Source organism: Muntiacus reevesi, chromosome 8, assembly GCF_963930625.1.
Source record: "Muntiacus reevesi chromosome 8, mMunRee1.1, whole genome shotgun sequence".
Lineage (NCBI taxonomy): Eukaryota > Metazoa > Chordata > Mammalia > Artiodactyla > Cervidae > Muntiacus > Muntiacus reevesi.
In genome coordinates, this window is record NC_089256.1 from 7906785 (window position 1) to 7923823 (window position 17039).

Genomic DNA, 17039 nt, shown 5'->3' on the forward strand with positions numbered 1-17039 from the left:
TTCTTTACCCAGAAGGAGATACCAAAGTATGATTATCTACTTGATCTTGGCTTTACTGTGGTCACTCAAAATGTCAGTCCATTTCTTTCTCTTAAGTGGCTCCAGAAGTTTTCACTTGGTCTGCCTTGAAATCTTCAACCAACAGGGAGCCAAGGATACCACCCTCTGCTCTATGGACCAGAAGATTATGTGTGGACAGGAAGTCAATAAGCATGCTGTGGTCGTAGGTACCATCTTCTAGCATCTGTGGCCACCAAGGGCGGGGCAACCCACCTGCTCAGCCCCCTTTGCTCAGGTTCCTTTCCACTGCCACCTTCCCTCTTCCGCTCCTGGGAGCTGTCCAGCCTGCAGTTTGGAGGGCTCACACGATGGCCTCATGCCATCATCTATCTCCAAGGGCCGCATGTCTGCTCCTTGATTCTCCAGCCACACTGACTTTATGACTTAACACCAGAGCTCCCCAGTGATGCTGCTGTCCTGCTCCTCAGATGGAACCTCCTGGAATCCTGAGAAAGGTCCCAAGTTTTCACTGGAGTCTGTTCCCACTACTGGGGTCTTGGATGCTATGAATTGGCCATTTTTTCCCTTTGCCAGTTTTTTAATTGGGCTATTCATCTTTTCATTATTGAGTTGTAAAAGTTATTACACATTCTAGATGCAAGTCCCTTATTAGAAATACAATTGATGGGACTTCCCTGGCTGTCCAGTGGTTAAGACTTTGCCTTCCAATGGAGGGGGTGAAGGTTCAGACCCTGGTCAGAGAGTTAAGATTCCAGATGCCTCTTGGCCAAAAAACCAAAACATAAAACAGAAGCCATGTTGTAACAAATTCAATAAAGACTTTTAAAAAATGACCCACATCAAAAAAATCTTAAAAAAGAAATACAATTTGCAAATATTATATTTTCTCCTATTCTGTGGGCTATCTTTGGATTCTTCTTAATCATCCTTAAACCCATAGTCTCTGGCACAGTAGGTATTCAATAGATCCTTACTGAATTCAGTTGAATTCCTCTTAGGTCTAAGGCAAAGTCTTTACCTTCCACTAAACTTCAAATTTATTTCTTAGAGTATAAGAAAATACAAATAAAAATAAACAATATGAGTAATGTGAACTGGACATATGCATTTTTGAAAAAATCTAAAATATGTGTTTTTTCTTTTTTGGCCATGCCACATGACTTATGAGATCTTAGTTCCCTGACTGGGGTTGAACCCATGCCCTATGCAGTGGAAACATGGCATCTTAGCCACTGGACTTCCAGGGAAATCCCATAAAATATAAGTGGTTTCTAAACAACAGATTTTAACAAAGCACTTAATCTCTCCAGGCCTCAGTTTGCTCTGCTGTAAACTAGAGAGCAGTTTGGGAGCTTGAACTTGATTATCTCTTAAGTTTGTTTCTAAATTTAACAAATTTAATGATAACAGAGGTTGAGACCATTCCTCATGGCATGGCGGGTTTAGAGCAAACCACTTCAGAGTAATGACCATGTCTGTCTTGCTTGCTCCTGTATTCCAAGTACCAAGTGCTGTGAGCTGCACATAGTAGGTAATCAGCTAGATGAATAGTTGTACTCAATTCCCAGTAGTAAACGCACTGAGTGCCACACTTGTAAATGCGTCAGTGTTTCCCAAATATATCTCTAGTGTGGATTCAGTTTTGATGGATCTATTTGCTGACTCAGCACTTCCATCTGCAGGTCTAACAGTCATCACAAGGGCAATGTGTCAGAAACAGAACTCCTGATTCTCCTCACCTCCCCAAATTTACTCCCTACTCCATACCAGGTTTTCTCACTTCAGTAATGGTACCATCTCCAATGAGATGCTCAGGCAAAAACCTAGGAGTCATTCTTAACTGCTCTTCTTCCTCCTTAAGGGTTAGCCAATTCACAAAAAAGCCTTATACTTATTCACCAAACATACTAATGCAGTCACTCTTAGCCACTCAGCTTACCACGCTGGCCTACACCACTCTCTTCTCTTCCCGGGATACCTACTGGGCCTTCTAACTGAGGTCCTTGAATCTACACTACCCTACCTACAATATTCCTTCTTATGGGAGCCAGATGATTCTAAAAACTCAATCCATACCATACCACTCCCCTGTCCAAAACTCTCCAACGACTTCCTATCACAGTAGGAATCCATCCAAAGTCTTAACCATGACCTAGAAAGCTCAAGTGATCAGGACCTGGCTTCTCTCTGGCCTGACCTCCATGTCTCTGCCTTGCTCACTCCAGTCTGGACTTGCTGACCTCCTCTGCACTTTCTAAATGCCCTGCCCAGCATGTTCCACCACAAGGCCTCTGAACCTGCTGATCTCTACCTGGTTCACCTGAGTTTTCAGCATGGCTTGCTCAGGTCTCTGCTTAAATGTCACCACCTCAGAGAGGCCTTATTCAAGACTCTTTCTAAAGAAGCCTTTTCTGGGACTTCCCTGATGGCTGACATCACCTTCCAAGGTGTGAGTTCAATCCCTGACTAGGGAGCTGAGATCCCACATGCCTCTCAGCCAAAAATCCAAAATACAGAACAGAAGCAATATTATAACAAATTCAATACAGACTTTAAAAATAATAAAAATAAAACATAAGGAAGCCCCTTCTGCACTTCTCTGTCCCTTTATTCTGCTTTCTATTCATTCATGGTACTTAGCATCCCCTAAGTTACAGTATGGATTTATCTATTTACTTCTTAATCATTTCCCTGACTAGAAGGTAAGCTCTGTGAAGGCAAAGATCTCCTTTGTGTTTATTCATTGCCATATTCCTGGCACTGGGTACCATTTCTAGCACATTATAGACATTCAATAAATACTGATGACTAAATAAATAAATCTATGGTATCACAGTTTATCATTTGAAAGCAAGCCCTGGGTTTGTGCCCTGGCTGTCTGCTCAATAACTAAACAGCTTGGTCAAATCAACCAAACTCTCTAGGTCTCAGTTTCCTTATTTAAAAAAATTAACTGGTAATACCTTATCATGAAGGATGTTGTGGGGCTTAGAGATGAAGGATGAAAGTACCTGATACTGGGTACTCACTTTATAGACCTATAGTGACTCATAAAAGTAAACATCTTTCTCTATGCATTACTTGGTTCAGGGGCAAAGGCAGTTATCAATACTGCTCTCTTAGAACCAGGACATACTGATGGAACATGGCACGCTGGAGGCTGAAGGAGAAAAGGAATCCATTTTGGTGCAGGAGACTCAGAGAGCCGGGCTCATGTGCCAGTCAGAGTAGCCAACCTTGGAGATACTACTTCTGGATTTAAGTCAAGGCACTGCTGCTTTGTTCTGTGGATAGCAGCAGGGTTGGAGGCAATGATTCAAAATGACCTCAGCTTTTGTCTAATCTGGTCCTGTGACCAGACCACAGGCGATACCTTGTCAGTAGTTTCCTTTGCTGCCTTCTGCTAAGAGGCCCATCATCACAGTAAAATACCGTGAGCTGCTGCAAAGGAGGAGGCAACTCTATGAGTTCTGTTTTTTCTTAAAGGATGTCTTTTCTTCATTTACAATTTTATTTATTTACTTATTTATTTGACTGCACCAGGTCTTAGTTGAGGCATGTGGGCTCTCTACTTGTGGCATGTGGGATCTAGTTCCCTGATCAGGGATCGAACCCGGGACCCTTGCATTGGGAGTGTAGAGTCTTAGCCCACTAGACCACCAAGAAAGTCCTGCTCTATGTGTTTTGACTTGCAAACGTCTTCAACACATATTGCCAAGTGAAAATATCAAATGCAGATGAAATGTGTGTGTATAAACACACACTAATGACACTCTACTGGACTTGTATACAGGTTTCTATAAACGTATGGAAGCATGTAGAAAGGGACAGAAATCCTATCAATTACCCTCATTTTCACAGGGAAGTGGACAGGTGATAAAACCGCAAGTAGGTGTCAAAGGAGACTTCAGCTTTATCCAAAATAAATTTATACAAAGAGACAACTACGTCTGTAATTAAAAATTATTTTTAAAAACCCCCCAAACAAGCTGATGCTAAAATACCACGTTTAAGGTCAAATGAAGTGATTTACTTTCCCCCTAACAAGCATTTCTCAAACGGGTCAATCTCACCCCCAAGGGGTGTTTGGAAATGCCTGGTGGCGTTTTGTTGACATCCAGGGTACTGGCATTTAGTTCCCCAACGAGAGGGGTGTTAGGTATCTAGTATGCTAGAAAGCCCCACACCACAAAGTAGGGCCTCTGCCCAGATGCCAACAGTGGTCTTCGTGAGAGACACTAGAGAAGTTTGGGTGGGTTGTACTTACAAATTCATCTGTGACTCCCAATCAGAAACTTTGTGTCTTTGATTTGAACTATCCAGATGCCTGGGCCATGTTCTATCTGGATATATGAAATAGTAAATGTTATACCTGATGGTCTTGAGAAGGAAGTTGAAAAGCATGTTAGTTGCTCTGGCTAGGAAAGCCAAGTGGCTTGGGTTTTATGCCTCTGTGTAAAGTATGCAAATATTGCTGACAGTAAGGTTTGTCCAAGGACCAGCCGGTGCCCCTGTACCTAGCTGAGACCTGAAGACAAATGTCACACCAACCAGCAGTCAGGGCAGGGCTGACAGTCTCCCAGGGAAAGTTGGGAGGGATCCTTGTCCAATGGTTAGCCATTTCCACACCAGACTGGCTGCCCTCAGATCACTGCAGCCCTTGGGAAGCAGCTTCCAGCTCACAGTAATGAGAGCTGGAAAGAGGACAATCAGCAAAACAGAATGAACCTGTTATATTTTCCCCTTCAGTTCTCTACTCTCTGACACTGTTGTGGCACATGCATTCACAAATATGAATTGGGCATCTCCTCTGTGTCAAAGATTGCACTGGGCACAGAGTATAGCAGACAATGATACAGACATGCTTCCATTCTAGCAAGGAAGACACCATAACAAAGCAGATCACTTTAAACAATGATGACCATTAGGATGAAACAACATGGGGGTAATGTGATTGACAGAGACTAGCGGTGCGGTTGACATATGACAGAGTCCAGCAGAGACCTGTAGGGAGGTGGTCTGAGGAAGTGAGCTTAACTCTGGGGAGAATAACTGTGCTGGCTCTGGGAACTGGGGTGGCAGCTGCGGATGCCCTGTGCATGTGGGGGCTATCCTCTTTCAGCTCAGCCACCTAGGACAGCGGATGTGGGTTAGATCTTTACCTGCTCCAAGGCAGGTAAAATGATGATGAATGACATTCACACTTCTTATTTTGTCTACCAGCTTTTTCCACCCAAGATTTCACCCGCATCTAAGAAGTTCATTTCATTAATTTTAGAGGTGTAGGGGTCAGACAACTAGTGTGGGATTTTACAAATTATTGTTAATTAAAAACACTTCTATGGCACTTGCTTTGTGTCAGGCACTGCTCTGAACGCTTGACAAATGTTAAGCCATTTAGTCTTCACAACAAATCTGCATACCAGGTCCTGGGGAGGAGTATAATCTTCAGTTCATACGTGAGACTGTGGGGCTATTTCTCCCAACATGGCCCCTTCCGTGATGGTGTGGTCCTGCATTAGCACTGGGCTGGGGACACGGTAGCAGTGGCTATCTGATTCAAGCTACTGAAACAGAATCTGTTCTCGCCAGTGATTCTTATGGATGGCCAAGTTGAAGACCATGGATCCAGCCCCTCTGTTTGTTTTTAGAGAAAGACCTCAAGGATGAGTCTTCCATCATTAGCTAATTGTTCAAAATTAGCTAATTTATCATATGTCCATTGTTAGCTAATTGTTCAAAATTCAGTAAGTGTTTTGTTTTAACGTACCTTTCCCCTTCCTTACAGCTCACTTCTCAGCTCGGGGGACCAAGCACAGATGGGCAGAACCAGCCAGGTAAGCAAGGCTCATCTAAGCAGGACATTGTGCCTACAGAGGGCCGGGGCTGGTGGTGAGAAGGAGCAGGTACGGAAGAAATGCTTCAAACTACAGGACGTTGTTCCTGCCTCAGAGAGCACCTGGTCCCCGTGTGGACAGAGGACACCTAAGTGCCAAATGGGGTACAGATGAGCTCCTTCATTTTCCCAGCGAAATCCCATCCCATCCCAGGAAGAAGTAACTGAAGTCAATGTAACCATCACATATCCTTGACGGAAAGAAAGAAAGGGACAGAGGAGGAAAGAAAGAGGGGGTTGGGAGTAAGGGAGAAAAGGAGAGAAGGAAAGAGATGATTGATAGAAAGAAAGAAGGAGGGAGGGAGGGGAAGAAAGAAAGAAGGGAGGAGGGAAGAGGAGAGGGAGGGAGGAGGGAAGGAGGAGGCAGGGGAGTGAGGGGAGGGCAGGGAGAGGAGGTGGGGGAAGAGAAGGGCAGATCAGGGAGAAGATCTTAGGTTGTGGGGCATCCTCCCCTCACTCCTAAAGGAGATGCCTCAAAGGGAATATGCATTTCCCCATGCAGCTCTGTAGCTGAGACTGGATCTAACATGTAAAGGCTTTTTTCCTAACACATGGCCCCTGAAAGCACAATAATCACATCACCTGGTTGTCAGCCAAAAAACACAGTCTTCTCTGGTGCTAAAGGAAAATCCGACTGTGTTGGGCTTGCTGGGAGACATATGTGTCCCATACCTTCTGGGTGATTTGAAGGATTTTCCAGAGACATTTTGATTACATGTAGTTTCATTTTGGGCTTCCCTGGTGGCTCCGTCGGCAAATGCAATGCAGGAGACCGGGGTTTGATCCCTGGGTTGGGAAAATCGCCTGGAGGAGGGCATGGCAACCCACTCCAGCGTTCTTGCCTGGAGAATCCCATGGACAGGGGAGCCTGGTGGGCTACAGTCCATGGGGTCGCAAAGAGTCGGACACAACTGAGCAACTAAGCAGCAACAGCAGCAGCAGTTTCATTTTACGTTTTGGTTTCAGCCACTGCTCTGTACGGAAGATACCGCAGTGTGTGTGAAGGTCTCTTGTGCTCTGACTTCCTCTGTCACCAGAGCTGAGAAGCCGCTAACCAGGTCTGGTCTTACGCTGCAGAGTCCATGCTGGGGGAGAGGAAACAAGGCTGCAGGCTCCGGAGGACGCAAGAGCCTCACAGCTAGTGACTGATTCTGACGGTGCAAATCCTGCTTCAACGTCCCTTTGCTCACACGATGGACACGTGGGCTCAGAACCCCTGCAGCAGGGTCTGTCAGCTGGTTTGCCCTGTGGGATCCCACACCCGGCCTCCTACAGTCAGCCTGACCCCCTGGTGACCCCGCCTCTCCACTCAGCACGGGCTGGACCCAGGCTCTCCCTCTTACAATGTGAGGGGCAGCCAGTCAGATGACTGTGGGCTCTGGTGCAAGGAAGACCCGTAGACTCCGGGCTGGTGGCCACCTTGAGCACAGGAAGGGAGGCAACAGGCAGAGGGTGGCAGAGAGAAGTGGGGCGAGGAAGTCTGGGGTGAGCAACCAAGGCAGTTGGCAGCTGCCCCCACCTTCCTCGCTTGTGCCTTGCACTGCCCATCCCCTCTCACTGAGCTGGTCCACTCCATCCTATCTCCTGCACCCAAACAAGGCTTTAGCAGCCCTGGCTTCACACTGACCCCTGGGGGATCCAAGGCCTGCACAGAAGAGACAGTCTAACTGTTGAATGATTCACTTCAGAGTTTTCATCGCTTTTGACCTCTGGTCACCCAAAATGCAAACTTCTAAGCATTTAGACGGTCTCGGCAAATTTATGTGTCCCTTTCTTACAGGTCAGCTCTTTTCACTGAGTTCTGTGTAAAGTGCCCACTCTGAGCCAAACCCTTTCTTTTCTGATGGTTTCTTAGTTTTACAGGTACCACTTTCCAACAGTGGGCACGAGTTTTTCCTACTGTTTATCACTTGAGCCATGAAAACAATCACAATGGTTTTCAAATTTTCAGCACACACTCTTTTTTTTTTAATGTGACTTGAGGCCCCCATACAGAAGAGATGTAAGCCTAGTTAGCTCTGGGTTTCTTCTCTCTGTGCCCCTTCCCCGACTCTCAGCCACAGGCACTCCGAAAACCCAAGGGCCCTGGGAACAAACATCGGGTGCACAGTTCAGGGCGGCAGCTTGTTTCATCCTTATCTCAGGCAAACATCAAGGAGCACCTGTTAATGTTACAGATGTACTCTAGCCTGCCCTGAGCTCTGGGAATGCTCTTGAAACATAGCAAAGTGAGAGATGTGTCCCCAACACAAAGGAGAGGCAGGAAGATAAGATGCCAGAAGCCATCAACCCTGCCCAGTCCAAGGGGGTTACAAGTACAGTTAAGGCTAAGGGCTCAGAGATGGGTGGAAAGGCCAGGTGAGACTTGGGCAGGGTTTCTGTAGATTTACATAAGACAGTAAAACCTGAAAGGTGAGTGTGGTGAGTACAGCCCGACAAGAGGGGAAGCACAGGCGAGGTTGGAAAAGTCTGTGCGGCGTCCAGGGAAGGGTTAGCTGATGAATTTGTTTGGAGAACAGGGCGTTCGGAATGGGAAAATGGAAAGGAGCCAGAATTCGAATGGAAGGCTAGGAAAATTCAACTCATTTCAGAGGCCATGAAAAGACTTGAATATTCAACTTAGGAAAAAAAATATAGGACAAAGAAAAACAAGATAAGAGCAAGAATCAGACACTGCACGCTGCTGAGATGCACTGTCTGACATCATCTGCAGGAAACGAGAGGGGTGAGCAAAGGGAAGATATCGATGACACATTTCCCCACTGCTGACCCTTCCCCCAAAGGGTCACACACCCTGAGACCAGAGAAGGCAAAATGCACTATCACCACTTATTCATCAGACATCGATCGTCGAGGTGACTCATGCAAAGTCACCCAGCTGAGGACTCCGGGGGTCCTGACTCACAGGCCTTCCCAGAAGAAGCCTCTCCGTCAAGAACACGTGATCTCCAAACACTTGTGTAGCTGCCAGAGAGTAGGTCTCCCCTCTAGCTCTGTGCTTCTCAGATCTTCCCCTTTCTGCCTGAATCCAGGAATGGGGAACACCCAATTCCAGCCCAGGCTCAGCTTATAACGCACAGCCAAAGGAATTCAGAGAACGGCCTCTGTTGAAACCCCTCCGAGATCATCACAGTGAAACACCCATACACGACACGCATACACAGGCATTCTGGGAGCAGACATGAGCAACCGTGACGAATGGGTCCTGGAAAGGTGAGGTTGTACTCGGCCTGCCCTGAGGGAAGGACCTCAGTGCTACAAACTTCTTTGGGGGTGATGGTTTACGATGCTCCCTCATCGGACACGGTTTGATGGCAACACATGTGGGCTGGCTGACTCTCTCTGCCTTTGTGTCCCCTACATGGTGCTGTGGATAGTAGTCCGTCTGCCAATGCAGGGGACACGGGATTGATCCCTGGTCTGGGAAGATTCCACACGCTGCAGAGAAGCTGAGCCACAACTACTGAAGCCTGCGCCCTCTAGAGCCAGCGTGCTGCAACTACTGAAGCCTACGTGCCTAGAGCCCCTGCTCTGTAACCAGAGAGCCAGTGCGATGAGAAGCTGGAGAGTAGCCCCTGCTCTCCTCAACTAGAGAAAAACCTGCTTGCAGCAAGGAAGACCCAGCGCAGCAAAATAACAAACAAAGAAAGATTGCATTAAAAAAAGAATCCAGGGAGGTGGGGAGGATAGGAGGCAAGTGAGGCATAGAGTCCGAGTACCCTACACAAGGTTCCCCAACAAGGCAGTGGATGGCCCCCTCTCATCCTGGCCCTGAAGGTACAGAGGCTGTGCTTTGTCCAACAGTTCCACAGGATGGACAAGAAATGACTTCATCAGAAAAGGGGACAAAGAGGAAGGGGAAGGTGCTGCACATCCCCCCATCATGGGAGGAGGGGAAAGCTTTCCTGGAGGGAGGTTATGCAGGTCTCCCAGCACCTCTGCTGAATTCCCAGGAGAATTCTCTGTTCCGGAGACCCAGGGGAGGGCACAGCGGTCGCCTTACAGTCAGGAGAACACGTCAGCCAGTGACTCAGCGCTGATGCGAAGGCCAGACCTCCCTGAGGTCACAGACTGCAGTCAACACCGGGCGCTTTCACCTCCCAACTCCTGTCCCCACAGGTAAGGAGGGAACACAGACAGCCTCCTGGTGACAGTGATCCCCCTCTTCAGCAACACGCATTCCATCTCCTCTTCACCCGTTTGCTAACCCAACTATTTTCTAAATTTACAAATATAATAGTGTGCATCTGATTTAACAAAAATCTCAAATAGGATTAAAGGCTGTCCAATAAAAAGGAGCAACAGAGGTGTGGGATAATTTTCTAGTTCTTGACACACTGGTGCAAGGCAAGTTTTGGGGCACTTCTGCCTTGGTCCCGGAGGAAATCACCCTGCATTGCATGTCCATCCACTCTCACTCTCCTCCACCCCATCCCTAAGCTCTGGCCCCTGGACTATTACGGTTCTGTGGCAACGTCCTTGCTCTGTTCTAGAAATAGAATTGTTTGTGCTTCATCTGGAGCTTGATTCTTAAAAACAACCAACATTTACGATATTCTGGTTGTGCAAGAACTGTCCTCCCCAGAGACAAGAGGACACCCTCGGAGAAGAACATGCAGATGTGCCACTAAACTTCTGCTGCTTAATGGAAAGGAAATTAACTAAATTGGGAGGATTAGGGAGGGTGTGGAGTGAGGCCTTCCAGTTGTTTTTGCTCAGCATGTTGAAGGCATTTTCTCTAACCCCCATACTTGAGCTGGCGTGAAGGATGGGCCAAACAGTGGTCTTCATTCACGGACTATTCATCTGTATTTTCTGCACACCAGTTATGTGCTGTGTACTGTGTTAAGTATTTAAGATGCATAGAAGAACAGTTCTCACCTTCAAAATCTCCCCAGGGAGGAGGAAAATTGAAGGCAGTGTGCAGAGGAAAATTGAAGGCAGTGTGCAAAGAAAAATCAAAGGCAGGATGCTCCGAGAAGACAGGGTTTTCTGTTTTGTTCATTGATGTATTTTTTTAGTTTTTAGACTAGCCAATTACTGCATTCATGACTGAGCACAATGACTGAATTATGCACAGTGGTGGTGGGGAGAAGGGGGAAGGCGGCACCTATCAGAACACTAAGGAGGAGCCCTGAGGGCACCTGCCTCAGGCTTGAAGCCCAAGAAGGAGGAGGACACGGGAGGAAGTTGAACAAGGGGATTTCCAGTTGTTTGGTAGAAGCAGAAGGTGAAGCTGGGAACATGGCAGGAGATGAGGGGACAATGACAAGAGGAGGCAACTCATGAAGGGGACTTGTGTGCTGGGCTGACGAGCCTGGCCTTTATTCCAGGGATGAGGGAGAATCCTGGAGGGCTGGCCCAGGGGGGTGGTGTGGTCAGGTCTATGAGTTAGAGACATCCCTGCATGCGCAGGCGGTGGGTGGATGAGCTGGAGGTGGGAATGCGTCTAGGGGACCGAGGCTGCCTCTGGGATGAGATGTGTTAAGAAGCTGAACTGAAGCTTCTTAACTCAGGCTTCTTTCTGAGAGCTGAGCTTTTGAACAGAAGGCTCCGCTCTTGGAAACATTCAGGGGGTGGCATGATTCTGTAGTTCAGGGGCTTTGTGGAATAGCTCAGCACAGGGTGAGCTCCTGATCTGGGTTGCTGAGCAGTGGGTGGTGGCATCATCCACCAAGAGAGAGACTGAAAGAGCAGTGGGATCAGCAAATTTTGAGGAGCTCTGAGTACCACTGTGTGTTGTACATGTAAGGAAGTCTTTAGACAGGTGGATCTATTTACTGATGAGAGGATTATGGTAAGTTGTAGATGAAGCCAAGGACAGCGATTTAGGTTAGTAGGCACATGAAAGTGCATGATAAACACCACCTGTAAAGATGAATAGACACAGAGAAGTCCATGGAGACTGGGAGAGCTGTTTTGAAAAGAGAGTATCACTGTTTCATTGGATTGGTGTGTGTGAATGAATGAATGAATGAATGTGTACATTAAATGATTTATCCCTGCCATTCCTCCTGGCTCCTCCCTCTTGAAGTAACTTCTAGCACTAGACTATATGACCAGAATCTGTCCCCATTTATCTTGGGGTAACAGCCACCAGAGGCAGCACCGAATTCTTGATATGACTACAAAGTCTCTCTTGGATTTTCAGGAAATATTTAAAGTCAGAAAGACGCTCATCTGACCATACTTAGTTCAGATTTCCTTAGTTTGGAGGTGATATACTTTTTTTGTTCTGGGAAAGCATTCATGGTACCATATTACATTTAGTTGTCAAACTTCCTTAGGCTGCTGTAGGCTGTGATAATTTCTTACACTTTCCTTGATTTTTTTTGTTTGTTTGATTTTGGTTTGGTTTTGGCCATATCACATGGCATTCAGGATCTGAGTTCCCTGACCAGAAATCAAACCTCTGGCCTGCAGTGGAAGCATGGAGTCTCAACCATTGGACCTCCAGGGAAGTCCCACACTTTCCTCGATTTTGATGACTCTGACTATTGTGAGGGGGCTTCCCTGGCGGCTCAGTCAGCAAAGAACCCATCCGCCAACGCAGGAGACACAAGAGACGCGGCTTCGATCCCTGGGTCGGGAAGATCCCCTGGAGAAGGAAATGGCAACTCGGGCATTTATAGAATTTCCTTCAATGTGGGTTTGTCTGTTGTTTTCCTCATTATTACACTGGTGTTACAGAAACTGGAGAGGAAGACCACAGAGGGAACTGCCATTCTCATCGTCAAGGTGCACACTGTCGACTTGGGTTATCACAGCCGATGTTGACCTTGGCCACCTGGCTGAGTTCATCTCTGCCACGTTTCTCCACTGTGAAGTCCCTCCCTGCCCCCTTCCAGACTGTGCCCTTCAGAAGGAAGTCACACTTAAGGAGTGCGGAGTTATGTTCCCCCCTCCTTGAGGGAGGAGGTAGTTAGCTCAAATCTCTGCCTTTTCATCTGAAGAAAATCTCTTCAGCCTCCTTTCCTCCTTTCAGACAGTCTCTTAGGAACACACAGACCTGTCAGCTATGGAGCCCAACTGATACTGTGCAGGGCCCTGTGGGGCTCCTGAGCACAGACTTTCTGTGCCCCCATTTCTTTGATTATAGGGAACAGCCTTCATTCAGCCTCCAGGATCTTTCCTGGTTTCCAATGGGCAGATTCAAGCAGCTGTGGACTAGAGACTGGATGGGATGTGAGGCCAAGGAGAAGCGGACAGTCAAGAGCAGCCTTGGGGCAAAGTCCTGTTTCCCCATCAATGGAAACACACACGAGTTATCTCTGAGCTATTTTGTGGATACTAAAACCGCCTCTGCCCCCCACCCCCGCCCCAAGGTGGGAGAAGTTAACGATTAACTGGTAGCCTGCCCATAGCATGCAGACCCCAGACCAGATGAAAAGAGAAGGTTGATGATGCTGACTCCTACTTACCTCACCACCAGCCCATCAGAAGAAATGTCCATGAGCTGATCACGCCCTCTTTGGACAAGGGCTATAAAACTTCTCACTATCTTCCCCAAGTGGGGACACACGGGTTTTGAGCACATTAGCCCACTGTGGCCCCCTTTGCCTGACAAAGTAATAAAGCTATCCTTTTCTACTTCACCCAAAACTCCATCTTCAAAAAAAAAAAAAAAAAACCACCTCCATCTTCAAGATTCGATTCAGCACCAGTGTACCAAGAAGCTGAGCTTTCAGCATTATGACTTTAAAGGGACCTTTTCCAGGACTTAACATTTCTAAATGTTATCTGTATGCACCTCAAAATACTATATGCCATGTTTAAAATGCAACTAGTGACTTCCCTCCAGGCAGGCACTGCTTTACTGCTGGGCCTCAAGGCCTGGAGTTTCCCTTTGAAGCAAGCCTGGAAGATGTCTTGTCCAGGGGCCCGTCTGGCAAGCCCTTGCCCCTTGTCTACACTGCTGGTGTCATGTATGAGGCTGGCCTAACTTAAAAGTCAGGAATAAGTGAAAATTCCCCACAAGAGGAAGAGTCAGAAAGGAAGTGCTTGAAAGGAATAATGCTGTTTCATTGTATTATGTAATGTCCCACTTTGTTATAATAACAGCATTCACTTGTATAAACCAAGAGTATCACAGTAAAGACATACAACATGGTCAGAGATGGCATCATGCAAAAGAGATAAGGTAAAGAATTTTCCACCAAGACTGTAGAAAGAATTATTTCAAGACTTGGTGAAACTCCAACAAGAGTAAATGCCATGTGAGTCAGGAAACATAGTGGTTGTATCTTAGGATAATACATTTTTTTTAGGATAATACATTTTTATATCAATGATTTAATAAAGAATTATTGTGCTCTGGTACGTTAGGACCACCTCTACCCCCACGACTTGGGTTCCCTCCAGTGTCTGTGTGCTGCTGACCCCTGTGGCCTCCCCACAGGGTAAGGAGAAGTGACAAGCCAATTGTTTTTCTCTCTCACTCTATTTTCCTCCTTATTGCCTGGACTTTGAAGTTCATTGTCATGTAAACATTAACTTGCTTCTTAAATAGAGCCACAGAAGGCAAACTGTAACCTGAGCATATGATTTACCCAAACTCTTTCCCATGAGCTCTAAGGATTCTAATTTCTTCTCCACCAAGATGTCTCTGTCTCATAGAATTAGTTTTGAAAGAGGCTTAAATTATCATCAACATCATCATTATTATTATTATTTTGTTACTAAAGTGCTTTCCAAAGAATACCCATCAGAGATGATGTTAGGTGGTAATATCCACCAAGATTCTTTTTAAAATATATTTAAGTTAAAAAGAAAGTTTGACACTGTAAAGAAATTATCCTCCAACAAAAAATAAGAAAAAAGAAAAAAAATTTTCATTTAAAGGAAAAAAACAAAAGGAGGTACAAGTGGCAAAACACAGGACAAAAATCATCACTGGTTGAAGTTTGGGACCCATTGAACTCTTGCACTAATCAGTTTCACATGTGAAATTTATTGTACACAAAAAGCCTGAATCATAACTTTGGGAACACCCCACAGCAACTAAGAAAGTACAATTTTAATTTTTGGCAGTCGCCAGTCATCATCTACCTACGTTAACCAACAGTTTTCTTTTATAATTTATAGTTGTGCTGATCATGAGAGTCTAAATCATGCTGGCAAATCCTTCAAAACAAATTACATGCCTCATTAATACAATCTTTTCAAGACTGGTGTTACAACAGAGGTTTCTCGGAATTTTGCTTTGGAGATGTTTTTAGATTTTTCTAAGTTATATTTTATTCTCCCCAAATTAAAATGATATAAAATTATAGTGAGCTTTTCTAACACCAAGAACCTTAACATATGTCACTATCTGAATTGCTGAAGAAACATCTTAGTTTTGAGATCTTGACTTTATAAAAATGATATGTCTTAATTATTCCCCTTCTACATCCATCACGGTGGTGTGTTCTTTTGCCACTTATGTGTCATATAGAATTATTTTGCTGGACTGGAACTGTGTAGCTTGTATAGTATCAAATAAATAAAAGATTGATATTTTAAAAGTGTTAATTTCCTTAATCTTTTTCTGTCCTGAGATGTTTTTCATTGACATGTAATAAAATATTTTTGAGTTGTTAATCCCTCTCCACAGTAGGAAGTCTACATATTTGTAAATTTATTTAATCCACAATTTCAGATTGGTTGGCCTTTTCTAAATGCCAAACTGGCCAGCTGCAGTCAACTCGATCACTTCCATGATCATCTTGCATTTATCCATAACTAAAGTCCTTAGTTGTTTTAATTTGCTTTGGAGAATTGGGCATAGACAGAACAAGTGGCAATTACATTACAGAGTTTTTAATTTATCTTAAAATATGAGCACTGCTGTTTATCTTTATGCTTAAGTTCCAAGAAACACTTTTTGACTGTTCTTGTTATTCTGGTTGTCTACTATTATTTTATCTTTATAAATACATCCTTTAATTTGCAAAGTGACTTAATTTGTTTTATTGATTCTAGGAGTCAGTGTTAATGCTACTAATTAGCTTTGAAAACATAACTATGATATCATCATATTATTTTTGAGCAATAAATGAGCATTCTTTCCATCCATGGCAATCTCTAATCCTTTCCTTCCCCCACCCCCTTTCCTTCTATCTTTCTCTCCTTCCTTCATCAAATATTTATTAGGCCTTTGCCTGTCCAGCACTATACTAGATGTGGAGAATCAATGATGGATAAAACTCTCAGTCCGCCAAGAAGCTTATTCTATTGATTTAAAATTCTTTTCTTCCTGTTTATTCCAAAGGTCATTCGGACAAAACACATTAATGAAATTCATGGGAAAAAAAGCAAACATGGACAACTTTCACTGAATTGGAGAAAAAGTATATCACCAACCTTTAGCAGCTGCAGTGAAATCTTTCTTCTCTGGGGGCTTGGCCTATATCAACAATTCTTTTCCCCAAGAGCTGGCTCTGGGGCAGGCATTCTTCCTCCTCTAGCATAAACAACCTTGGCTGGGAATGTTTGGTTCGACACCAGTTGGATGAGACCCAGAGCAGCCGGAGAGCTCTCCTAGAAACCCTAGGTGCCCACACTTGCTTGGTGTGGCCGAGTGAGGCCTCTGGTACAGAGCTCCTGTAGAAAACCACAAATGCACAGGAAATTGGGGAAAATCAGATAAAGGCAAACCATTAAATGACACATGAACAGAAAGGAAACAGTTAAGAATTAACCCAAATTAATTTAAGGCTATAAGAGCAAGTGGTGCAACGGTTTAGTTAATAAGTAGCTGATCTTCAAAACTAGGACACTGAAGCCAAATGACTAAGGGCTTTTGGAGGCATCAGGGGACAGGTGGAAGGGGAAATGGACTCACCACAGAGAGACTCACAAATGGCTGTGCGTAGTAGGAGAAGGCACTGTATCCTTACTCACATAGGTTCACACATGCACTCATCTGCCTCTACATAAATCTATTGATCCATTAAGCAAATACTTTTAGAGTAACACTGTTCTAGATGATGATGCTGAGGACACAGCAGTGAGCCCAACCCTGACATTCAGGAGCCTGCTGGAGGCACCATGAGCAACTGGCTGGAATTTAGGTAGGGATTATACAAAGAAAAAGGCAGAGTTGAAACTCGAGAATAAGGAGAAAATACTTGCAAATGAT

At 45.1% G+C, this 17039-nt stretch overlaps 1 protein-coding gene across 1 annotated transcript in view; it reads right to left on the reverse strand.

Moving 5' to 3' along the window:
- ZBTB38 (zinc finger and BTB domain containing 38) overlaps positions 1 to 16480 on the reverse strand; it is a 132043-nt gene extending 115563 nt beyond the window's left edge. Inside the window, exon 1 of the mRNA XM_065942231.1 lies at positions 16262 to 16480. The gene's annotated coding sequence lies outside the window, so the exon portion shown is untranslated. The remainder of the gene's footprint in view (positions 1 to 16261) is intronic.
- Between the last annotated feature and the right edge of the window lie 559 nt (positions 16481 to 17039).